The sequence below is a fragment of the Oryctolagus cuniculus genome, chromosome 3 (assembly GCF_964237555.1).
Source record: "Oryctolagus cuniculus chromosome 3, mOryCun1.1, whole genome shotgun sequence".
In the NCBI taxonomy this organism is placed as follows: domain Eukaryota; kingdom Metazoa; phylum Chordata; class Mammalia; order Lagomorpha; family Leporidae; genus Oryctolagus; species Oryctolagus cuniculus.
Genome location: NC_091434.1, coordinates 110,680,412 through 110,707,434, shown reverse-complemented (window position 1 = coordinate 110,707,434; position 27,023 = coordinate 110,680,412). Strand labels below are relative to the sequence as shown.

The 27,023-nt window shown below is 41.6% G+C and overlaps 1 protein-coding gene across 15 annotated transcripts in view; it reads right to left on the bottom strand.

Annotated features, from left to right (window-relative positions):
- NCKAP5 (NCK associated protein 5) overlaps nt 1-27,023 on the bottom strand; it is a 1,120,879-nt gene that overhangs the window by 261,119 nt on the left and 832,737 nt on the right. The gene's annotated exons all lie outside the window — the stretch shown is intronic.

Here is a 27,023-nt window from a genome sequence, read left to right as displayed (position 1 = left end):
TGGAAGGAAGGGAGGAAGAAAAGACTCTCACTGATAAAGGTGTGTTTATGAGGCAATGGCTTGATTGCTAGAAGGTCGTCTGAGGATCAAACTCTTGCCCCCTCCCTTCTTACTCACTTCCTCCAACTAGAACTAGAAAATTCAAATTCAAAATTTATTTTTTAGAGGTTTTCAATTAAACTAGGACAGAAGGCAGAAGGATACATATGTATATAGTATGTTTCTCTTAATTTTGCATTTTAAATTATAAAATCATCATGTCCTCCAATGAATAATAAAGCACAAGATTTGTTTAATAGTGATGATGTGAAAAAATGAGCTTTTAGAAACATTTCAACATTTAACTTTTGATCCCAAGTCTATTCCCCACAGCCTAATTTATTAGAAGTAAACACATCTTGACACCGTAAATTAGGAAAGGTGAGAGGGCAGGATACTATAATTAGAAACCTGAGGTCGGGATTTTATGAAATAGATAACTACAACTATTATAATACAATTTATTGAAAATTTTATTGAGTCTCATTCATGCATAATAGAACTACAATTACTGAATTTGGCTTCAATTGGCAATGCAAAAATTGAACTTTAGCAATCTCTGTAGACTGAGACATGGACCTTCTGTCATTTATCACTGTGCTTGTTTCATCAATGGAAGGGATAATACTGCCACAGGCAGGATAGGAGAATCTGGCCTCTCTCAGGTTCCCATCACTAACACTGATCACTGGTGTGAAGGGGATTCTGCTTATACAAGTGCTTGCAGGGGTCCATTTTTTACCTACTATGTAACTTATGTGCCAGCATTATATATGGGGAAAAATTCAAAATAAGAATGAAACTATAGACAGTCTCCAAGACAGAGTCCATGCTCTGTAAACACTGTAACATAGCCATGCTCAACAAGTAGGACCACACTGTTGCAATCCTACTCCTTCATGGGTCTTTACACTTAAAACACATCAAATAGAAAGACATGGATTCATTAATGTAAATGCTTACAGCTGCTGAAGCTTTCTCTTTGAGTACAATGTGATACAGAAACTGAGTAACAGTATAAAATTAGCAATTAGCTAAATGTTCATAATGATATATCACTGGCAGGCCATTAAACTGATAGCTATGGGCAAAGGTTGTTTGGCCTAGTGATTAATATGCCCACATCCCATGCTGGAGCACTTGGATTCCATTCCATGCTCTGGAGCCTGATTCCACTTTCCTGCCAATGTAGACCCTAGGAGACAGCTGGTGATGCCTCAGATAGTTGAGTACCTGCTACCCAGGTGGGAGAATGGATTGAGTTCCCAGCTCCTACCTTTAGCCCAGTTCAGTACCAACCATTGTAAGCATCTTAAAAGTAAACCAGCAGAAGAGAGCTCCTACATGTATTCTTTCTCTTATAAATTTTAAAAATGATAGATGTCTATCACTGTGGTTCCTTATAATGAAATGTTAAAAATTTTAAAGTAAACATCAAAATTTTATTCATTTTTCAAAAACTAAGGCCTACAATTCTATTAAATAATTAAGAGAAAGAAATGTATAGGGAAAAAGACAATAAGGAAAGCAAAATGCTAACATTATGTCATGGCAGAGAAGTATTACCACTATTATTTTTAATCTTTTTATTTTGAAATCATTTAAAATTATAGTATTCTCATATTTCTTTATATTGATATATTTATACACAATATCACTTTCATATATTAATATAAAAATCTTAATATTTTCTCCTATAGATGCATTTGATTCTTCAACTGTTACATGATGATAGAAGCAGAAATACTCCGAACCAAGTTATCAGACCTGAAAACTAGAGACAACGAGTAAAAGCCAACCAAGTTTATACTATTGACTAAGAGCAAACCACATCTTCAAAGGTGAAGTTGCTAATAACAAGTCCAGAGCTCTTTCCCCCAAATAACATGATTTTTTTTTTTTTGCCATAAAAACATCTACAACAGAGCAGATTCTTAGAGGAAAGAACGTTTGTTCCTGCCTTTGAGTACCACACCTACACCATGTTTATCTCCCTTGCATCCATTCCAACATCTTCAAGCATCTCACCATGATTTTACCTTGGTGGGCCACTGTTTTCATCATTCATACCCATGCTGGACAACCAGCTTAGCTCAATAGGTGCCAAGTTTATTCAGAGAGTAAACCCTGGGATATTAGCTGCAATGACATTTCTTCCACTGGGTTGTTAACTCAAAGCACAGAAACCTGGTGCTCCAGTTATCCTTTTTACTATAATTGCGAGAGATCCTGAGAATAAATAACCCAGGGATAAGTACAGCAGCGTCTACAGTGTTGACTTCTAGTCATGTTTTCTGAAACCTGGTCCAGCAATCCTATGACCCGATGCCTACCACTAGACCTTCCATTAACACAAGTTAAATTCCATTATCTCTTTTTTAGCCAACTTGAGTTTCTGTTGTTGTTGTTACTTGCAACCAAAAGAACTCTGAATTAATATTTTAACCTCTTAGTTAAGTATATACAAACATATCTTCTGATTTGAAAGATTTGGTTCAAGAAATCACTACTGTTCTGTATTAGATAATCAGCACTGTCTGTAATCACTCACTACTGTTGTGACCTCTGTCAACTTCCTCCTGGGAGCAAATATATTTTAGTAATTTATAAGATGCTAAAGAAAATACTGAATACAGCTACAACTGCTTGTTTTATCTCAAATAAGTGTTATATTTTGGAAAGTGAGCAAGTAACTTTCTTTGAATGTCTATAGTGTTTAAAAATAGGTGTTGATAAACATATCTTAATCAATTAAACAGAAAAAATTGCTTAATCAGCCATCTGTATTCAATTTTGACTTAGACTTTTTAGTAAATACTAAATATGAAAACATATTAGTGATAATTACATACAGTCTAGATAAGTGAATCTCAAACTGTAGTTTGCGTCAAAATCACCTGGAAGACTTGTTAAAAAAAAAATCCACTGCTGCCCCCTCTACCCTATACTATTCATGATTCAGTGAATCTGTGCAGGGGCCCAAGATTGCATTTCTATCAAGTTTCCTGGTGATGTTGATATAGCTGGCCCAAGGGTCACAGTTTAAGAATACCTTAAATTAAAAAAAAAAAACAATATTTTGCATTCTGTTGTAGTTGCTTATATTTGGTACCTCTGATTTAAAGCATGTTTTCCGAGATGCAGGCATAATTTAGTTTGATAAGTCTGGTAATAAAAAATGATGATGTACTTAAAAGGTGGATGGAAAATAATAGAGTTAAAGTAATCTGGGCAAAAGCTTGATTAAAATAATTCATTATGGAGACCAATCAACCTTAATTTCCAATAGATGACATGACCAGTCAGGCATTCTGCTACATCAAGCAAAAGTCAAGTTTCAACGTTGCCCTGCTGCATTTATTAGCAAGTTCACCAGGCCAAAGTAATCAAGTACATCACAAGTTCCCACGTACCTTGCAACCTCCGCCTAACAGAACAAAACCAAGCAATTTCTATTTGCAAATAGGACCACTAACTCTTAGGAAATGCAATGAAGTTTAGCAAAAACCTGGCCAGTCTGCAGGAAATAATTAATCAAGAGTACAATTCATAGAATCTGGTGTCCTCATGTTCCAATATCTTATCACTTCATAATATCAGTACACTTCATTCAAGCAGGAGGTTCTCAGACATTAAAACAGAATACAGTATGTGGATAGGTATTCAATCTAATAGTGAAGATGCCAGTTAGGAAACCCACATCCAATATCAGAGTGCCCAAGTTTGATACACACTTGCGTGAGGGCTCAAGTACTTGGATCTTTGGCACCCATATGGAAAATCTGGGTTTAGTTCCTTGCTGGTGGCTTTGGCCTAGCCCAGCCCCAGGTGTTGCAGGCAGCTGGAGACTAAGAAACTTTCTCTGCACCACAAATGACTTTTTAAAAGATTTATTTATTTCACTTGAGAGGCAGAGTTACAGAGAGAGGGAGATAGAAGGAGTAGTCTTAAACCACTGGCTCACTCCCCAAATGGCTGCAGCGGCCAGAGCTGGGCCAATCTGAAGCCAGAAGCTTCTTCTGAGTCTCCCACACAGGTGTGCAGAGAACCAAGCACTTGGGCCATCTTCTACTGTTTTCCCAGTTCATCAGCAGGGAGCTGGATTAGAAGTAGAACAGCTGGGACTCAAACCATTGCCTATATGGGATGCTGGCACCACAGGCAGATGCTTAACCTACTATACCACAGTGCCAGCCTCCATAAATAGTATCTTTTTAAGATTTATTCATTTATTTGAAAGGTGGTGTTACAGAGAGGCAGAGGCAGAGGCAGAGAGATAGAGAGAAAGAGAGAATATCTTTTATTTACTGGTTCACTCCCCAAATGGCTTGAATAGTCAGAGCTGGGATGATCTGAAGCCAGGAGCTTCTTCTGGGTCTCCCACGTGGGTGCAGGGGCCCAAACAGTTGGGCCATTTTCCACTGCTTTCTCAGGCCATAACAGAGACCTGTATAGGAAGTGGAGCAGCTGGGAGTTGAACCTGCATCCATATGGGATACCAGTACTGCAGGCTGCGACTTTACCTACTACACCACAGTGCTGGCCCCTCCACAAATAATTTTTTAAAATAAGGTAGAACGGGCTGGTGCTGTGGTAAAGCGGGTGCCTGCAGCATATGGGCACCAGTCTGAGCTCCTGCTGTTCCGCCTTCGATCCAGCTCCTTGCTAATGCACCTGGGAAAGCAGTGGAGAACGGCCCAAGAATTTGGGCTCCTTTAATCGTGTGGGAGGCCCGAAAGAAGCTCCTGGCTTCATTCTGGCCCAAGTCCGGCATTTGCGGCCACTTGGGGGAATAAACCAGTGGATGCAAGATTCTCTCTCTCTCCTCTTCAAATAAAAGATTAACAAATCTTAAAAAAAAAAAAAAAAAGTGACAGGACTTAGCCATCTGAAGGTTAAAGAGAAAACATTCCAAAGCATGAGATGCACCAAAGACAAACTTCAAGTTTTTTTTTTTTTTGATGTGAATGGAAGGGGAGAGGGAGTGGGAAAGGAGAGGGTTGCGGGTGGGAGGGACGTTATGGGGGGGAAGCCATTGTAATCCATAAGCTGTACTTTGGAAATTTATATTCATTAAATAAAAGTTTAAAAAAAAGTTTTGTTTTTTTTTTTTAAAAAAACAGGTAGAGTATGAACTCAGTTTTACAATGCCAAAACATATCTTATATGATTCTCTCTAGAAGTGTCCAAATAAGTTTTGTGTATCACTGAACCATCAAATATCATATTTCCCCTTAACTTCCAAACTGCAGCTGGCACATTAACTAAGAAAGAATCTTGCATATTTTAACAGTTAAGATATTACGACAGTAACTTCATTAGAATTCACATGTAATATTTTCTTGGATTGGATATCTGAAGATAATCCATTTTCTTTAACTTTTATTTAATAAATATAAATTTCCAAAGTACAGTTTATGAATTACAATGGCTTTCCCCCCCATAAATTCTTTTTATTTTAATAAATGTGAATTTACAAAGTGCAACTTTTGTATTGTTGTGGCTCCCCCCCCCCTTAACCTCCCTCCCTCCCGTGGCCCTCCCCTCTCCCACTCCCATCCCGCACTTCATTGAGTTTCATTTTCAATCACTTTCATATACAAAAGATCAACTTAGTATACACTAAGCAAGGATTTCAACAGGCTGCACTCACACAACTGCACAAGGTATAGTTCAACTAGTACTGTTGTTTTTAAGTTTCATAGTAAAACACATTAAGGACAGAGATCCTACATGGGGAGCCTGTCTCAATGACAACCGTTGTTGATTTAACAATTGGCACTCTTATTAATGACATCAGCAATCACCCAAGACTCTTGCTATGAGCTCTCTAGGCTATGGAAGCCCCTTGAGTTCACCAACTCTGAACTTATTTAGTCAAGGCCATATCACAGTGGAGGTTCCTTCCTCTCTTTAGAGAAAGGCGCCTCCCTCCTTGATGGCCTGTTCCTTCTGCTGGGGTCTTGTTCACCAGGATCTTTCATTTAGATTGTTTTTGTCATGGCTTCCCATGCCTGTGAGACTCTCATGGACCTTTTAGCCAGATCCGAATGTCCCAAGGGTTGATTCTGAGGCAGGAATACTGTTTTGGGCATTTGCCATTCTATGAGTCTGCTGTGTGTCCTGCTTCCCCCGCAGGATCATTCTCTCCCTTTTAATTTTGTCCTTCATTCTTTGCTTACACTGGTCTTATTTGTGAAATCTCTTAGACACTTACCCTATCTTTTTGATTGGTTGTGTATTTATACTTATCACTTTACCAAGTGCACTGGCATTGGTACCTGCATCCTTGGTAAGATTGAGCTGAAATCCCCTGGCACATTTCTAGGTCCACCATTGGAGGTAAGTCCGAGTGAGCATGTGCCGACCTATATAAGATAATCCATTTTCATATTGACAAAAGAAAAAATAAATTTAAATATAGGGCCGGCGCCGCGGCTCAATAGGCTAATCCTCCGCCTAGCGGCGCCGGCACACCGGGTTCTAGTCCCGGTCGGGGCGCCGGATTCTGTCCCGGTTGCCCCTCTTCCAGGCCAGCCCTCTGCTGTGGCCAGGGAGTGCAGTGGAGGATGGCCCAGGTGCTTGGGCCCTGCACCCCATGGGAGACCAGGAAAAGCACCTGGCTCCTGGCTCCTGCCATCGGATCAGCGCGGTGCGCCGGCTGCAGCGCGCCGGCCGCGGCGGCCATTGGAGGGTGAACCAACGGCAAAGGAAGACCTTTCTCTCTGTCTCTCTCTCTCACTGTCCACTCTGCCTGTCAAAAAAAAATAAAAAAATAAAAAAAAAAATAAATTTAAATATAAAAATGTGCCAATGTTACCTATAAAGCTGGTAAATCATAATAGATCATCAGGATTTTCACTTCTATACAGTGAAGAGATGTGGTAAGTATGAAAGTGTCAGAATCAAAATACATTGGAACTCTACAAACTGGGGCCAGGAGGTCATAAGTGAGAGGCTCTCATGCTCACACGCTTACAATTTCGCACAAAAGCAATTTGTGTAAGGATGTCCATCCAGCAGCTCCCCATCCCAGTTTTGGCTAACCTCACCCTTGATATTGATCATCATGGCTAAGGAAAACTGTTTCAAAACAAGGTAAGTAATGTTTCTCATTTTACCTTCAAGAATCCTTTTCTTCCTTTGCCTCTCTGAATATGTCTTTGAGCCAAATTTCAGACTGTAACCTCTGCTCATTCTTGAACCGATATTTTTAAGAGACAGAGACACTTTGTTACTATTTAGGTTTGTAGAATGTAGCTGCACAGAACTGGAAATCTTACAGGCCATCTATCCACATCCTTCTCTAAACAAAGGAAAGAAATAAGCTTAGAAAAGGGTAATTCCTTGTGAGTGTTCATTTGGCTATAAAAATGATGTTGCTGGTCACAAAGTTCCGCATTTTCCTAATGGGGGAGTCATCTTTCCAATGAATCTGTGGGTGACACAGGGCAGCATATAAAAGGCTTATGTGGATTGTTTCTTGAGCACCTGAATCAGGGTTCAGAAAAGCTCCCATAGCCTGGAGTAGGGGAAGACAACAGAATCCAGCCAGCAAGGTAAAACTTATCTGAAGTCAACATGAGGCCGTGTATACACCAGTCAAAAACAGCAGTATAAGAACAAGGTGGAGAAGAGTCTTAGCGTTAGCACTTGCCAAGAATGGAGGGTTAGGAATTGCAGATGTGAGTGTGCAGCCACAGGGAGAATCAAGAGCCTCAACTGGTCTGCAGTAAGTTGGGCAGTGAACACAAGAGGACAGAGGGATTAGTTTGCTCTGATCCTCACTGCTCAGTTAGCAACTTGGGATGGGGCTGGCCAGATGCCACACTTGCAAGGAATATAGAGAAATGAGACCAGTCAGGGTGGTAGAAGTACTTGAACCACAAAGCAGCAGAATAAATGTACTTATGCTGCTCAGAGAAGAAAAGTCTCAGAGGGGATGTGACAATTGTCCCTGGATGAGACAGGGATGAGACAAGATGAGGAGGGATTCAATAATTCTGTGTGGTCTCCAGAGACAGAACTAGCATGCACAGGGAGAACTCCTGGGACACAGACTTCAGAGAAACAAAGAAATGATGCTAAAAGATGAGAGCCATTCAGAGATGGATGACAGCTAAATAAAATTGTACAGACATTCTACTGAGACTTCATTTTATGCCAACTTTTGGGCTAAGGACTTTGAAAATTGTTACTTCATTTCATCCTTACAACCTTGTGTTAGGGACCTCACCATTCTCATTTAGTCATTTAATCAAAGACAGCCTGGATAGCTTGAGTGACTCATCCAAGGACGCAGAGCTGGTCTGTGCAGTAGCCTGGTTTTGAACTTGGCTGTGTGGTAAGTCTCTCAACCTCTCCAGCACAATGCCATGGGCTACTTGGGGAAAGAGGAGTTTCCTGTCACTAGGGCTGCCTCAAACATGGGCAGAACACAGGATTCTATTCTTCATCTGGGAACAGTCACATTTTGAGCACGTATGAAGGTCTGCGTCTCCAAAAGTGCTCAGTGTGATATTCTTTAAGATCAGGCTGTCCTCCCGGACGGCTGAGGGAGGTGACCTTCTGAAGCACTCCGAGGAAAAGAGGCAACCGATACCACACCCAGAGCCATCTTCAGGGTAAACGCCCAGATTAACTCCATAGTAACGAGTGATGGTGGTGTTCCGCTGGCACTGGGAATTTCTAACGACCCTGCAGGGGCCAGCTGCCTTCTAAACACCATTTATCTTTCTGAGGGCGCTGACTGTAACTTCACTGCCTCCCTCACTCCCCAAAGTCTATCATTTCTCTGTTGAAAAGCTGAACACTTAACAAAAAAACTGAGCCAGTAGCTCAACTTCATGAATGTTTTAGAACCTTCAGAAGTTCATGTATGAAGCCAAATGATCACAGGATTTATTTTTGAGAAGTGAATTATAAAACATTTGATTAAAATGAGTAACATAAATGGTGATTCCAGCACATACAATAAAAATTCAGTCTTGTGGAGCCATCCATCCAGAGGATCAAGGCTGCCTTAAATGGTTTCTTATTTGTCACGCACTTAATGTGAATTCAAATACCAGTGGCAATCCTTAAAGAAACATAAATATGTTATGACTCACAAATCAGGAACAAGAAAAGAGCCATGAAGTATCAAGTTGCCACTATTGGAATTTTTTAAAGTTATTATATGAGGTACTAAGAAAAACAATTCAAACAGCATCCCATGGATTAGTCAACTCTGCCCAAAAAGGCATTAAATGGCAAGGCACTGCAATGTTGATTTTAAAATAAGATATGCTAATTCATATGCTCAAAACAAATGAAAACTATCGATGATGCAAAACAGGTGAGTCTACCCGGGCTTTGTCATTTCTTGGTTTATCAGTATTAATAATAAGGTGTAATTTTTAAAATAAAATGATTCCCTCAGCAGATATTTCGCAATTCCCTGCAGTTGAATAATGGAAAATAGATTAGTTCAATGACTATGAGCTAGGCTGATCATCCCTTCAGCAAGGCCCCTGTCCTTGTTTTAAACTTCTGCATTCGTGTGCAGCCTCCACCGACTGGGAAATTTAAACAAATGCTAGAATTCCACTCAGTCAGCTCTGTCCAGCAGGAATTCAAGGTGAAACTGTAGCTCACTGTCCTTGCCCTCCAGGAGCCCGCATGTTCTGCAGGGATAACTGGACACCTGCCTTTTGGAACTTAACTCTCAGACAAAGGAAGTGAGACAGTTGTAAGATTCCATTGTGAGGGATTTTACTATAGCTCATCCCCTTGCCAGCAGCAGTTGTCACCTGCCCCAGGCTCCTGGAGCAGTCTTGAAAAAATTGCTTCTTATTTTTCAGGAGAGATTAGTGTATCTACGAGGGGTTCCTGCTATGAAATTAGTCTGGGTGGTGAGATACACAACTTGTTGCCAAAACTTAAATCGTCCTGACCTGAGATGGAAGCGAGCTTCCCCGGCCTTTCTCTGAGCCAATTTCTTAGCATCCTTAGAGGTTCCTCAGGAATGAGTGCCCAGGTGATTACAGAGACAAGAGGTGTACTCTGAGAACTTCCTGGGGGTTGACTTAAACATTGGTACACCATGCGATGATTTATTTATGTTCACAACAGCAAGACAGACCCCACTTCATTTACTATTTTCTATCTATGCCCTCTTTCTCCATACACTTGCTGGTGCAATGCTGTCAGTGGCACTTCATGAGAAAAGCGGGACCCTGTGTGAATGGCTGGTTTGGGGGACAGGTTCACGACATGCAGGCTTGCAGCTCACTGCAATATGATTCGTCTCGGCTGCTTATGTGCAGAGAGCAGCTGGCAGCAGGTATCCAAATAGCTGCAGAGAGAAGTTAAAAGAGGCAGCTGCCTGCTGAGAGAGCAGAAGAACTGCTTTAAGGGTTCCCTGAAGCACAGCCTCCAGCGTGCAAAAGGGCATCAGCAAGGAGGCCGAGAAACGCCAGAACCCACAGCCTGACTCACAGAGACAACATAAACGGGCCATTTGGAGCCAAGGTTTGGGGACCAAATTTGAGTCTGGGAGGTGGAGTGGCAAATGTTAACAAGCCCTTTGTTTTGTGTTGCGGGGGAGGGGGGGGAGTTGGTTAGGGGAGAGGGAAGCATGAAAGGACGAGAACCACACCCCCTAACACCTGCATGAAATGCTGAATTTGAGATACCTCACAGAGGGAAATCTTGATCATCTGGAACCCAGCATCCTCAACGCTTGGCCTCTTAAATGATCACAACCCCAGCTACAGTACTTTGCTCTTTATTTCTCCTGCCTCCTCACCTCACCTCCCTTCTGGCAAGTGGGTGGCAGTCCCTGGGCTCAAACACCAAAAAATTAATATATCGCAACTGGCTGATTCATGAAAAATTCATGATGTTTTTAAAAAAAACAGAAAATTCAAATTGATTCAAAGGCATTCAAGACACTGAGTTTTGGGGATCCCAACAAAATCCAGAGAAATAAACAAAAAATGATTACAAGGAAGGAGAAGACCACCCCTGTGCTCAGGTGACAAGCAGCAGCAAAACAGCCCGTGAGCAAGTGTAACCTTGAGGGATATGGAGAAAACGATCCAGAAGTTAAAAAGCAAATAGCACTTGGGACTGACTCTATGAACCATTCTTTTTGTTTGCGTATTCTGTGGCTTTGCAGCCTGGGACATTGCTCACCCCCAGAAGGGCTGCCTGTTCTAGGGCTATCCAGTTCCTAAATACAGTAAGCCACTCACTCACGAGTCTGCTTTTCAAACCCAAGCCAGTCAGTGCACACTCTACATCCTTGACCACCTCAGTGTGGGGCTCACACCATAAGGGCCATCATCCACCTACTCTAACCATCTCAGGGTCAGGGACCAGACAACTAGCAAGAACCTGTATGCCCCACAGCCTGATGAAATTATTTAAACTGCCGATCCTGGACCTGCCCGTCCTGTCTCTCCTGTTCCTTCCCACAGATACTCCATGAAAGATTCCTGTCCTGAACTTCCATCTTCCCTTCCTCAGCTTCTGTATTGACCCTGGTGCTCCTCCATTGCCCCTTCCTCTTGGAATTGGCGAGCATAATATGTCTTTTCAATGCCAGTCACCTTCTGAGTCATTGGGCTTGCCATGGCTATATGACAGTAACATCTATTTTGTAAAATATGGTCCCAAGACAGGCATTCAGTTAGCAGTTAAGATGCTGCTTAGGATGCCTGCACTCAAATTAGAGTGCCTGAGTTCGAGTCCCAGCTCTGCTTCCAATTCTAGCTTCTTGCTAATGCATACTCTGAGCAAAAGCAGGTGACGGGCCAAGTAATTGGATCCCAGTCACCCACATAGGAGACCTGGACTGCGTTCCAGGCTCCTGGCTTCAGCGGTTGTAGAATGATGCACTGGGTAGAAAAAGCTATTTGTCTCTGCCTTCCAAATAAATTTTGAAAATACTTATTGAAATAAAATGATTCCTAAACCATCTGTATGACTAAGAGCATGTTTACTCTCAAATATCTCTGAATTATGTGTATGAGTGCAAGCAACTAAGTGACTGGCAATGTAAAGGTGCCAGAGCAAAGGGTGAGAAGAACAAAAAAAGCTTTAAGCTCTGAAATTATTATTTTATAACGGCTGAGTATCAGATAGAGAAATTAATTTTCAAAGATCCCAAACATAATGTCTCCACTGTACTTCTAGACTGCATCTTGCTAAAATTACTTTTGAATAATTCCTCTTTTTTGGAAGAATAAACAGAGTTAGTTCAAGATCTATATAAAATTAACTACATAAAATAAAAGTGTTTTATATTTTCCCCCAAAATGCATTACCAATAAATTTATATCTGGGTAGCATGAAGAGATTTCAACATTATACGATCATTATTACATTTGATATGATTATTAAATATATTATGATTCCATGATAATGAGCATACTTTAGTTGTCTGCAATGATCCATGAAGCTCTTTGGCTTTTGCAGTGAGACCCTTGAGATCAGCTTTGAGACATGGAGGCTGGGACAGTGCCATAGATGGGGTGTGTAATCAAGAATTTCCATTCATCTCAAGCAATATTCACTCACACTGCTTTTTAGGGGGAGAAACTGTTTCTCTGCCCCTCTCATAAAACTAGACTGCAGGGAGATTCTTTGGCTATTTAGATTTCTGAGAAATCCATTTTAACAAATGCTCTCAGAAACACCTGCACATCCTATGCTGTTTGCATGCAGTTGCTTCCCATTTCAATCTGGAATTACCTACAAAGTTACTTTCTGCAAGTTATTACACTATATAGGAGGCAGTCTCCTGTAAACAAATTCACAATCAACTGAGTATTTTTATGAGATTACCAAAACCAATTTGACTTCGGCCCTAGGCACCTAAAAAAGCAAAACATGAGGATGATGTCACAGGAAAAGATGCTTTTCATGTTTCTAAGATTGTGTGGCTGTGACTACAAATTAGAAGAAAGTGAAGGAAAACTTTCTGCCTACAGAGAAAAGATATTAAACTTCCAAACTGCTCATGTTCCTTATTCTATAAGAATACTTTAAAAAATTTGTGGAAAGCCGGCGCCGCGGCTCACTAGGCTAATCCTCCGCCTAGCGGTGCCGGCACACCGGGTTCTAGTTCCAGTTGGGGCGCCGGATTCTGTCCCGGTTGCCCCTCTTCCAGGCCAGCTCTCTGCTGTGGCCGCAGCGGCCATTGGAGGGTGAACCAATGGCAAAGGAAGACCTTTCTCTCTGTCTCTCTCTCTCACTGTCCACTCTGCCTGTCAAAAAAAAAAAAAATTGTGGAAAATGGAAATAAAAGTTAGGTTTATTTTGCTGCAAAGGTTTCCTGAAATCCACACATTCTTTTCCAAAATATGTACCTTCTATCAACAATTTCTAAAGCCCTCATATTTTTAAAAGCATTTCTTCATTTTAGATACATATTACATATTCCAGGTACATGTCTTCTCTTCAAAATTCACTTATTCACTTCAAAGGCAGAGTGACAGAGAGAGGCAGTGACAGAGATCTTCCATCTGTTGGCTCACTCCCCAAGTGGTGGCAGTAGCCAGGTACTAGAGCTGACACTCTGATACGGGCTGCTGGCATTGCAAGCTGCAGCTTAATCTGCTGCACCACAATACTGATCCAGAAACTGTATCCTCTTAAAGAGCACAGTGGAACTTGTTTCCGGAAGAGCACCTCTGCCCTATTCAAGCTGAGTGCTGGCCATCACTGAACTCTGACAAGTTCAGCCTACTCGCTCTGTGTTATCACTAACAGGTTCCAATCAGAAAAGCAGAAACAACTGCCGCTGGAGGTACCCAGGACACTTCCATTTAGAAATCTAAATTCACAAATAAAAACCAAGATGTCTTTTAATGCAGTCCTCAAACAGGAGTAATTACTAAAACTCATGCTGTAGAGATTTCAACACCATGACAGCTTGTATTTATAATCTCTCCTCCCACATTCAAATCTTAAAATCCCTGATCCATTATAGAACTTGCACCACATTGCTTTGGTAATAAAGTAAAACCACATATTTCCCACTCCCTAAATAGTGGGTCCCTAGGGTAGGAGCTAATTTGAATGCTACTGAGCGAGATGGCCCTCAAAGGCTGTTATCAGAAATCAGCCCGGGTGGATTTCTTATGCTTTTTATAGTTTTAGGGCCACTGCATTGCTAACTCAGCAAGTAAAGGTGACACCAAATAACAAGGGCATTTTTCTGGACTCCATTCTAGAGCTACTCTTTTTTTTTTTTTTTTTTTGCTCCCCAAGGCAGTGTAACATTTCCTCCTGGCAAACGATCAGCCTTGATAGAATGCTGTGGTTCTGTAACTCGACTGCTCATCAATCATACTGCTTTCTGAATCACAGCTTGTGTGAGTTTTATTCATGACACTCAGGTAAGTTACTTAGAGACATCACATCTAGGATAACTCAGACACCCACTCTGCAAAAAGAATCAAGATGGGAGGATTTGTTTTCCACTTACACTCATGATGAACTAGGCTTAATCATACTTTGTAGATTAAGGATTAAAATACCTAATTGGCTGTAACTAAGCCAACGGGGGCCTTTTGATTAATCAAGCCAGCCAGCTTTCAGTTTCTGACATCAAAATTTATATTCCCCACGAAAAAAACAAGGCTGCGGCTATGTAACATTAAACCAACACACAATTAACAACACTTTGTTCTAATTATCTCCGGGCACAATTAATGTTGGCTCTATGGTTCATTTTTCTTCTTTGATAGCTTTTGCAGTTTTTATGGAGATTAGTCCTTGATGCATTGGCCTTCTCTAAGATCTGGGGCTTTCCAGTGAGCTCCCACACAAACGTGAGCCTGCCAGGTACCCTATTGATGCAGATTATTTCTCAGCATATTGGCTGAGAAATAAGCTTTTTCTAACAAGCTTTCCCCCAGGTCTGGCCCCAGCAAGGCAACACAGTCACATATCATCTGACATGCTGGCCTACCTCACATTGAGGACTTTTTGTCCTGGCCCTCAGCAATTGATTGCAACTGATAAAAGGTTGCCTTAATGGAATAAACTTCCAGGAGTTGGAAGGCCAAAGGGCTGCTGTAACTAGCAATGCAGATGTTAGCAAAATTCAAGGTGTGAGGACTCTTTGGCCAATGCCTATTACTCGGACACCTAAACTGCAGAAATATTCAGCTCCCTCACAACAGTGAGAGACAGGCAACAAGAAAACACCTGCTGATCCAAGGCATTTGATGATGGGCACAACTTAAACTTATGGAATGCGTGCGTTTTTCTACAAGCCAAATTTCTTCCAAAATTGGGATGATGGAGAGGATGCTGAGTTTTAAAGTCCTAAATACTCTCTGGATAGCTCAGAACCACAGGCAGTGCCACGTGGTGTGTTTGGGCATGTCATTTCACACTTAAAAGATGGGCTGAAGCACCAAGGAACCACAGATGGAAGGCACTATGGAAATGTAAGGGCTATCAGTTAAGAACATCTCTAAAGGCATTCGCAGTTCCATGAGTTTAAAAAGAAGCACTGTTAGCTGTAAACTTCTGTGTTAGGACAAACGGGTAGCTCCACAGACTTGCACATACAGGACAGGTCAAATTTTTCTTTTCATCTTTTCTCTGTCTACATGCACCCCAAGCTCCAGGCAGGCCCCTGTTCTGACAGCTCCTTGAGGCTGCCTCAGGCTTGCTGCTTTTATCCAGGAAATTCCCCCTCTCCTTCCTCTTACTATTTGCCCAGAAAACTGGTATAAAGCCTCAGAGACCAACAGTTCAGATGTCACCTTTTTCTTTCTTTGCTTTCTTCAAAAGGAATTTAGTCAGGCACCTCTATCTCTGTGTGACACTGACCCTTGTACACACTTTTTGCTGTTTACTTTTAAAGTGCACTATTTCTATTATTTTAATTAGTATAACCTTTTCATCTTTCCAACAGTGTAAGCATCTCAAGGGAAGAGATAATTCTCTGTGGGTCCTGTGACTTCAACATTCAGCAAGATCCCAAGCACAGAAATGTCGAAGGAGGGAGATGGGGAAGGGTAGGATGTGGGCTGAGGACACACACACACACACACACACACAGAGAGAGAGAGAGAGAGAGAGAGAAAGTGAAAGCAACACATGCACAGAGAGAAACACATACACAGATGGACAGACAGTAAGGGAGGAAGGGAGACAAATGCAGACACAGAAGGAGAGGGAAAGACAAAGACAGAGGAAAAAGGGAGGAAGGACGACCACAAAAGGAAAAAGAGAATAGATAACAAGCAATACATGTTTCTGGGTGGTGGTAAAACAATTCTGATAGTTAAATAACCAGAACCTTTACCAAATCATGGGATTGAGATAAACTTGGTTTGAGGAGTTCTACCTTCCAATGGTGATGAGGAGAATGCAGCATGGATGCCAGCCAGTGACATCTTTCTCTGGAGTGCAGAGACTTTGTTGCAAGTGTGAGGAAAGAGAAGGCACATTTCCACTGGTGCTGCTGCCTCAGTTCTCCCTTAGCCATCAGGTGGAGAAAGCCTACCTCAGAACGAAACCAGCTCCTCGAATATCAGAACTGAGAGGTGGCCAAAGCTTCCTAACCTTGTCTGAACGCTTGCATTAATGTGGGCCCTCATCCATTGTTACTCCGAGTTTCTAGTTACAGAACCACCCTTTGCTTTGGTGAAGTCAGTTTAAGGAAAGCCCGTACAACTTGCAACTCAAAGAGTGATCACAGGGCATCTTCACAGAGTATGCTCTCAGAATAGCAGGGTTGCTTTTGCCTGCATTGTGAACTTTCCCCCAGAATTAGTATCCTTAACATTGTTTCAGCAGCTCATGGACTTCCTATTGATTTATCCCAGAGTGAGTGAAAATGGCAGCTCCTTAGAGAGAACAGATTGGGAGCTATTTCATTAATGGTGCAGGCTCCATCAGCATCATTTCTGGGATCTTGATTTTGGAGAACCACTGATTCTTCCACAAATAAGACATCTAACTATTTGGAAGACTGTTATTTAAAAATTGTCCACTTAAAATATTCTATTAACATACATATGTACAATGATTTGTATGGGATGTTAACAACACTGTACTATAGTATAATGTTATAGCAACATAAAAATAATGAGAGTGTAGCCAAACTAAGTAGCCAACAGAACAGGATTAAACAGAGTACTCGGTATCCATTTGATAAATGTCTACACAGCCATTACATCATATTTTTAGAGAATACCAAATACCATGGAGAAATAGTTTTGATATATTACATGAAAGATCAGGCTACAAAACTATACAATATTTAATAATTTGTTAATTAGGTTAAGTACAATAGCAGATTGGAAATATACATGCCCAAATGTCAATACAATAGGAGTCATTTCTGGTTGGTGCAATTAGAATTTTAAATTTTGCTCTTATTTTCCTGGTTTTCCATAACGTGACTATTCACTAACTTTGTGAACAGAAAATAGCTAGTACAAGGTTACACACTACACAAATGGGATTTTTTTTTCCTGATGCAAGCTCTTTTAGCGAATAGCAGTTTTTGCCTCCAATCCTGGCTTAGGATTGTTGCTCGTGATCCAAAGTTGGATGTAAACAGACAGATGCTAGATACCTTAAGACAGCTGTTTGAAGTTACTTATCAGCTAACAGTCATAGAAACTAAAGATTAGAAGGAAACAATCATAGATTCATATTCAGACTACTACCAGCATCCTGCTTTACAACTTTCAAATTTTTCTACATTGCCTTAGGACAGGAGAAAATGAGAGGAAGAACAAGGGAAAGATTTATACATAGCCAATAAGGAATACTAAGAAATTAGACTTCATGGGGCCAGAGCTGTGGCGCAGTGGGTTAACGCCCTGGCCTGGAGCACTGACATCCCCTATGGGTGCTGGTTCGAGATCTGGTGGCTCTACTTCCGATCCAGCTCTCTGCTATGACCTGGGATAGCAGCGGAAGATGGCCCAAGTCCTTGGGCCACTGCACCCACATGGGAGATCTGGAAGAAGCTCCTGGCTCCTGGCTTCAGTTTGGCGCAGCTCCGGCCATTGCGGCCAATTGGGGAGTGAACCAACGGATAGAAGACCCCTCTCTCTCTCTCTCTCTCTCTCTCTCTCTGCCTCTCCTCTCTCTGTGTAACTCTGACTTTCAAATAAGTAAATAAATCTTTTAAAAAAAGAAAGTAGACTTCATCTCATGAGCAAAGAGTCAAAGCCACACCTGGGCATATTCGTGATGACCTCAGGGGTGCCACACATAGGTCATTCTAAGGCTCTTTTGATGCCATGTTTCCTCAGGCTCAAGAGTTCTCTGACATGGAGCATGTGTTGGGAGGGCTTCTGAACATGAGCTTGAAGACTTAGGAAAAGTCTACTGAAGCTCAAGGGCAAAGGAAGTTAAGATTTAAAGTTGACTAAGATCCATGAAAGCTAGTTGGGTTTGGTACTTAACTAGAGCTAAACTATTTCAATAGCAGTATATATCCCATTAAAAACCTGCTATGGTTTTGATATGGTTTCTCCCCTTAAAGTTCATGTGCTAGAGGCTTGGTCTCCCATATGGTAGTGCTGACGTACTGTTGGACGTAGGAGGTACTACAGCATAGGAGCTAATTAGGTCATGGGGGCTCCTCTGTCATGAACTGATTAACGCTGGTCAGGTCTGATGGGAGTAGATTACTCCCACGAGAGCATGCTGTTACAAAAAGACCAAGGCTCACTCCTTTATGGTCCCTTGATTTCTGAGTTGTCATGTCATCCTTTCTGCACTTGGCTGGTTCTCCCTTCCTATTGGACCTTTCCCATCAGCACTCCAACATATCTTCATACTGTCTTTCAGAAAGTTTCTCTTGTGGCAAGGCTTCCTCAGGTTTAACTCTAACTACTCACTCAGAGTAAAGGTTCTCAAAAATGCTATCTATGTTAGCTCCTTATCTTTTCCTTCCTACCATTCTAATCAGAGACTCTTAATAACAAGATCATAGCTTCTTGTTATCAAGATCCAGAGTCAATAATGGATTCTGAGCTCCACATAACTTATTTTCTCTGCAGCATTCAACAAGGTTGCCCTTGAAACTCTTCTTTATTTTCAAGGACATCTCACTTGATTCTCCGCCTACCTGCTCTTTCAGGCTTATTTGCTGGCTCTCAATCCTGTTCCAGATCTCTATCGCAGAGGCATCCTAGTGCTCTGTCCTCTGCTCTCTTCCTGATCACATTTACACTCACTTCTGATGTGACCTTTCTTAGTCTCATAATATAAAATGTCATCTATATGCTGAGGACTCTCAAATCCATATCTCCAGTCCTGACCTCGACCTTGTATATCCAACAGCCTATTGAACATCATGGTTTAAATGTTCAATAGGCATCTCAACAGGTAAAACAAAGTGATGACTGCATATTCATTTCTCTAAGTTACCTCGTCTACAAGATTTGTGTCTCTCTGAGGAGTTTGGTTCAGCCTCATACTTGGTTGTGAAAGCCAAAGAACTCAGTCACTCTTGATCTCTCACCTTCTCTTTTATTCCACATGTAATCCATCAGTAATTCCTATAGGTTTTTCTTATAAAATATGACCTTACTTGACCATATCCTACCAGCACAGCATAGTGGAGAGAAGAACATAGTGGAGCCACACACCTAGAGTTCAGATTCCTTTTTCCTTACTGACCACGTGATCTTGAGTAAAGTATTCAAACTTTCTGAGCCTCAGCTTCCTCATTTGTAAAATAACTGCTCTACACCACAGAGTTGTTCTGAAGATTAAAATAGTATAAATATGCACGCTAATTGGAGCAGCACTGGAACAGGGTAAGTCCCCATGTTAAGGGTTTGCGTACAAGATTACCATCAGGGGGCTAGCACAGTATCCCACATGGGTTCTGGTTTCGAATCTGGGCTGTTCCACTTCTGACCCAGTTCTCTGTTATGGCCTGGGAAAGCAGTTGAAGGTGTCCCAAAGTCTTGGAAGACACGAAAGAAGCTCCTGGCTCCTAGCTTCAGATTGGCCCAGTTCTGGCCACTGTGGCTATTTGGGGGAGTAAACCAGAGGATACAGAACTTCTCTTTCTGTCTGTCCTTCCTTCTCTCTCTCTCTCTCTCTCTCTCTCTCTCTCTCTCTCTGCCTTTGCCTCTCTGTAACTCTCTACCTTTCAAATAAATAAATTAATCTTTAAAAAAAGATCACCATCACTCCCCACTAGTCCTCTAGGTCACAGGAATTATTTCCTATTGATTTTAGACATCCACCCTAGAGCAGTCTACTAACATCTTTTGTCTGGAGTCTAAAAAACTTCCTTCTGCATCATATCCCTTACTTTACACCATCCTACAATCAGCCCACAAAACTTCAAGAATTGCATTTTTTTTTTTTTGACAGGCAGAGTAGACAGAGAGAGAGACAGAGAGAGAAAGGTCTTCCTTTGCTGTTGATTCACCCTCTAATGGCCGCCGCGGCCGGCACGCTGTGGCCGGCACACCACACTGATCCGATGGCAGGAGCCAGGTGCTTATCCTGGTCTCCCATGGGGTGCAGGGCCCAAGCACTTGGGCCATCCTCCACTGCACTCCCTGGCCACAGCAGAGAGCTGGCATGGAAGAGGGGCAACCGGGACAGAATCCGGCACCCCGACCTGGACTAGAACCCGGTGTGCTGGCGCTGCAAGGCGGAGGATTAGCCTAGTGAGCTGTGGCGCCGGCCAAAGAATTGCATTTCTAATGTAAAATTTATATCATGTATTTCATAGGTTAAAATCTATAATAGCTTCCCTTTGAACTTATTCTCAGATTCTTTATTGTATCTGTGGCTTATAAGGATTTACAGGGTCCAGTCCTCCCTGACTCAACTTCTTTAAATGCTTTAATCATATGCCTTATGTCCCAGTACAAAGTTCTTATTTCCAGCCCTGTAACTAACATTTCTACCATGCTCTAAGGGGGCTTTTATACTTGCCAATGTTCACTGAGCTATGCGTTATTATTTATATGACATGCAAATGATCTCATATCAGAGGTCTTTTTAGTTAAATTCTTCTCCCGCCCCTATCTCATACTTCCTCTACTACACAACTACATCACATAGAGACATTTTTAAAGGCTCTAGTTATTTATTTGATACACAGGATGACAAAGAAAGTGAGCAAGAGTGAGAGAGAATGAGCAACACGATAGCAAGAGCTTCCATCTGCTGTTCACTCCTCCAATGTCCACAACAGCTGGGGCTGGGCCAAGACAGTAGCCAAGATTTTCATCCAAGTTTCTCATGTGGGTGACAGGGACAAAAGGACTTCAGCCATCTTTTGCTACCTTCCCAGGCACATTAGCAGGAACCTGGGTCTGAAGCAGAGAGGCTAGTATTCAAGCTAGAACTCCAAAGTGAGATGCAAGCATCCCAAGTGGCAGCTTAACCCACTATACAACAATGCTCCCCACAGATATATTTTCAGTTAATTTATTTAAATATTATTTTACTTAACGATATACTTCCTGTGTCTTCACTGGGGTCAGGGACCTTGGAAAGTGATCTAATCCCAGTACCTACAGAATGTATTCAGTATATATCCATTAACTATAAGCCCTACAAAAATTGTGATGTAAAATCAGATTTGACTACTTCCAACTAGTTTTAAACAGGGATTAGTGATCAATAAAACACTTATGCTCAGAAGTTTAATTGTTGTACTTTTATAGATAAGTATAATCTAGTAGAAAATAGTCTCATTTACCTTAACGCATTTAATTGCCATAATTTTCTGCATTAAAGAAATCCTTCCTCTGAGAGTCCAAGTTCTTCCAAACTTGAGGTCACAGCTAAGACATCAACATTTACTTGGAGGTTTAGAGCTCTCAGGTGTGTCAACTCTGTTCTTCCCCCTGCTACACTCTGGGAATCAGAGATGCTACAGGAGTTGGTTGAACAAAGGGCATATGTAGCTTGATTTATAGTCAGGCCAGAGTGGTCCATGAATGTGGAAAGGGGAGGCAGGGATACTAGGGAGGAGGACTGGAGACAAAGAAAACATGGATTCAATGAACTTGCCAGGAACAAACCCAGGGCCAGTTGTCAAAGCACAGTAGTAGAGAGGGGGTAAGAACCAAGATGAAGCTGAAGCATCCTGGAGTGCAGCTCTCCCAGGGTTCCTAGGGCCAGTAGTACAGTGCAGAATATTCATTTCACAGAGGGACCTAGCACATGATGATGCTGTTGAAAATGATGAGAGTATTTTCCTAAGCTGAATAAGAAGTCTCTGCAGCAGAAGCCTTGAAAACCTAAGTGAAAATACCACACTGGGCATTGAACATTTCAACAGAATGTCTAAGTAGCATCCAGATGTTCCAGGAAGCCCTTATGGCACAGATACAAAGTCTACCAGATGGCTTCACCAACAGACATCAGGATCCTAAACAAATATGGGCAAAGACTTGGGAAAGGAGTGGCTAGGTAGTAAAGGTGAATGGCCTACCTTTCTTCATGAACAAAGGAAAATGGCTGATAGCAAGGCACTCAGGTGAGAATACAACAGTTAAGCAAAGAAAATGTGTGTTTATGTGTGTGTGGTGTGTGTGTGTGTGTGTGTTTGAATGTATATAACTCATGTTTTAACTACTAGAGTTCTTTTTAGGAAAGTAAGATTGTTAAGCAAAATACCTTCCTGAGCCTGGACACAGTATGCAGTGTGTCCATAAAGTGAAGTATGGAGACCTAAAGAGCTCTGCATAATAATTTACAGGGAACTTGATGGTGGGAAGGAAGAATAAGTAGGAAAGAACTGGCCCAGTTCTATGGTGGGAGCTGGGAACTGAGAAGTGAGCTACTGAGAATTCCTGCACCCAAAGGACTAGGGAGAAACAGCCCTAGGAAGGCCAAGTTGAAGGCTTTGAGCATTCAGAACAGTCTCCAATGACCCCAGATCTCTTGTGGGATTGCACTTTGGCATAACTGAGTAAAGGGGCTTTGTTTCACATGAGGCTGGTGCTGAAAGAAGGGTTGGAAGGTGAATGTGATCAGGAACTGAACCCAGAAAGGACCACATAGGCAACAAGACAGAGGTGGATGTGGGGACTCTAGACTTTCCTCAGGCTTGGGCTGAGGTGCCTACACAGTATTGCTCAAAGTCAAGGGCTCCTCAGCACAACCAACTTGGTTTTGAGTATTACTGTCATATATTAACCCAAAACCATACTATAACTCCATCTCCTTTCCCACACTTTCTCAGGAACTGTTTGGAGAACGGAATTAATTTCCATCAGCCTAACCATCATTCCTCTCTGATTTCTACCACACAGAGGGCCAAGAAAGATTATACAGACATGGTTGTTTCAAAAACACATTGATGGGAAAATCAGTGCTATATCATACCACATTTTCCCCAAAGTCGTCTGATACGTTATGGTCAGTTCCCCTGACATCTTGCAAAGGGATCTTCTGTTCAAATCTTTCAATCCACATGGGAGTCTGTGATTAGCTCTCATTGTAGTCTAAAAACTTATCTAATCCCAGTACCTAGAGAATGTTTTCAGGGCCAAGGCTGTGGCATAGCAGGCATGGCCTCCACCTGCGGTGCTGGCATCCCATGTGGACCCTGGTTAGTGCCCCGGCTGCTTCTCTTCTGATGCAGCTCTCTGTTATGGTCTGGGAAAGCAGTAGAAGATGGGTCAAGTTCTTGGGCCACTGTATCCACGTGGGAGACACAGAAGAAGCTCCTGACTCCTGACTTTGGATCAGGCCAGCTCTGGCCATTGTGGCCAACTGGGGAGCCAACCAGCAGAGAGAAGATCTTTCTCTCTGTTTCTCCTTCTGTCTGTAACTCTACCTCGCAAATAAATAAAATCTTTTAAAAAAAGAATGTTTTGGGTATTTATCTATGGACTACAAATTCTACATATAACTGTGAGGTACAGCCAGGTTTGATTACATTAAACTAATTTTAAGCAGGAGTTGCTGATTAACAAAATGTTAATAGTCAGCAATTTAACTGTTTTGCTTTCATAGACAGGAATGATCTAGCATAGAAAACTCTTATTCAACTTAATACATTTTTTATTGACAGGAGAGTTAGAGAGAGAGAGAGACAGAGAGAAAGGTCTTCCTTCCGTTGATTCACCCCTCAAATGGCTGCTACGGCCGGCGCGCTGCACTGATCCAAAGCCAGGAGCCAGGTGCTTCCTCCCGGTGTCCCATGCGGGTGCAGAGCCCAAGCACTTGGGCCATCCTCCACTGCACTCCTGGGCCAAAGCAGAGAGCTGGACTGGAAGAGGAGCAACTGGGACAGAATCCGGCGCCCCGACCTGGACTAGAACCTGGAGTGCTGGCGCCACAGGCGGAGGATTAGCCTTAATACATTTAATTGCAATATTTTTCTGCATGAAAATTAGCCCTTTATTTTCCCATAACAATATAAAAAGATTTATGTTATTTTTAAGGTAGAGTTACAGAGAGAAAGGGAGAGGCAGATGGAGAGAGAGAGATCTTCCATCGCTGGTTCACTCCCCAGATGGCAGCAACTGCCTGGGCTGGGCTAGGCCTAAGCTAGGAGCCAGAAGCTTCTGCTCGGTTTCCCTCATGGGTGGCAGTGGTCCGTGAACTTGGACCATTTTCCACTGCTTTTCCAGGAGCATTAGCAAACAGCAAGATCAAACTTGAATCAGAGCCCATATGGCATGCCAGTGCTGCAAGTGGTAGCTTAACCCTCTGTGCCACAGTGCTACACCACCACAACAGTTTTTTACCTATGCAAATGATGCTATACCTTGAGTATCTGTAATAATAAATAAAGTAGCACATGAAATTCTTGTGGAAATTGGGTTACTAAAGGCTACTTATGAAAGTTAATGGAAATGAAATCGAAGGATAAATTTATTTTTGTGAAAAGACATCTGAAATCATAGTTTTTTTATAATATGTATTTTCCATAAACTTCTTGAAGCACCCTCAGATATAATAAAATATATATTTATATGTCATGTAATAAAAATATTAGAATATCCTCAAGTGGAGGAAAGTGAGATTTGGGTACAAGGAGAAAGTTCACTTAATAGTGAACAGAGAATTTTAGGTAATTCACAGTGATACTGTGAGTTTAGAAAATTGAAAAAATAAAATATTTTTGTGAATTTAAATTATGGGGCTCAATGACACTTAAAGATATCATCTTTTCCATCCAACTAATGCTGGATGCAAGAGTTATCACCTGAAGTATAGAGATTTCTATGGAAGGAAAAAAAAAAACAGCACTTTTCCTTTAAATGGGGAAGTTTATGAAACAAATACTGCCAAATACCTCTTAGACTGATTAAATAAAATGTCCTTCACAAAGCTGCCTGTGACAATGAGATGAACCAAAACCAATTCTTACTATAATCCATAAATAAAAACAGCTTAAGTACATAGTTCTAAGGAAGTAAGAGATTATAATATCAACACATTCCTACTATTGAATCTATTTCATTTAACCTCAAGTCAAAGCTGTCAGTTTTTGAAAACTCTCAAATAGCAACTCCAGTCTCCCTGAGAAAGCCTTAAACCTTTTATAAGCACTGTCTTTAAAAATGACATAGGCATGGGGCAAGTACAGCATTAAGACACATCCCATTTCAGAGTCCCTGAGTTGGAGTGTTAGCTCTGCTTCCAATTCCATCTCCCTGCTAATGCACACCCTAGGAAGCAGCAGGAGATGCCTCAAGTACTTGGTCCCCACCACTCACAGGAGTGGCCCACAATGAGTTTCTAACTCCCAGCTTCAGCTTAGCCCCTAGCCCTGGATGTTTCCAGCATTTGGGAAGTGAACCAGTTGTTGGAAGATTTCTCTCTACCTTTCAAATAAAAAAAAAAGTTAAAAATAATTTAAAAATTATGACAAAAGTGTGAGAACCGTGAGGAGTTCAGGGATGATTTCTGACCTTCTCCCAGGATAGGCTCCAGAGGTTCTCTAAGCTGACTCTTCTACCCTATGTTTGAGGCTACTTCCTTACCTCTCGGCCTTCAGTCACACTAGTGTGGAGGAGCTGAGATTTTTTTTCTTTCACAGTTCTTGTACTCATCCTTGTATTTACATAAGTAGGGGGATCATGATCTAACATAGACCTCAGAATAGATGGATAAGACATTACACACCAGGTACCCCTGTAGCAGGCAGCCATTTGATAATCAATACTTCCCTGTAAGATTAGTTATTACTATCCTCTTGTTTGCAGTTGAGAACAAAAAGTCCCTGAGGTCCTAAGAAGCTTTGTAGGTTTTTTAAGCTAGATCACATATTGAAACCAAACCCTAAGAATCTGGCTATAATCTTAATGTGGAATCTAAATCTATAATCATAACCATTATGCCATGTTATTGCTCTGGAAATTACAATAAAACAGACATATTCACTCTGGAAAATGGACAGGCAGGGTGGTTTTGGAAACAAAGCATGTTTCTGTATATTAGTGAACTTCTCAGAGTTTTATAGGTCCTGTGGTACAACTAGGGCTTTAGATGGTAGAAGAAGTCCTTAGTGAACTTATGCAAAGGAGTTAAGGCATCACATGGAAAAAGATGGCTTTGATAAAGTCTTTCAGTATGTGAGATCTCAACTGTAAACAATTGGAATGTTTTTTGATGGCTATTATAAAGATTCAGGGATTAATACTTGTGATGTTACTTGTGATGCCAAATGCCACTAACAATGGATCTGTGGCTTTCACTATATTGTGCTCCTAAAGCTCCTTAAAAAAAACTTTAGCCTGGTTTTAGCTCTACTTTTTTTAAATTAAAATTATTTGAGAAGCAGAGACACAGGTGGATAGAAAGCAGGTGATGTACTCCTCTCTGCTGATTCACTTCCCAAATGCCTGCCACAGGCATCAACTAGTAACTTAACCTGGGGCATCTATGTGGATGACAGGGACCCAAGTACCTAAGTCAGCACTATTGCCTCTCAAGGTGTGTGTTAGCTGCAAGCTAGCATCAGGAACTGGAAACCAAGATCCCTAATGTGGGACTCAGGCATTGCAAACACTAGG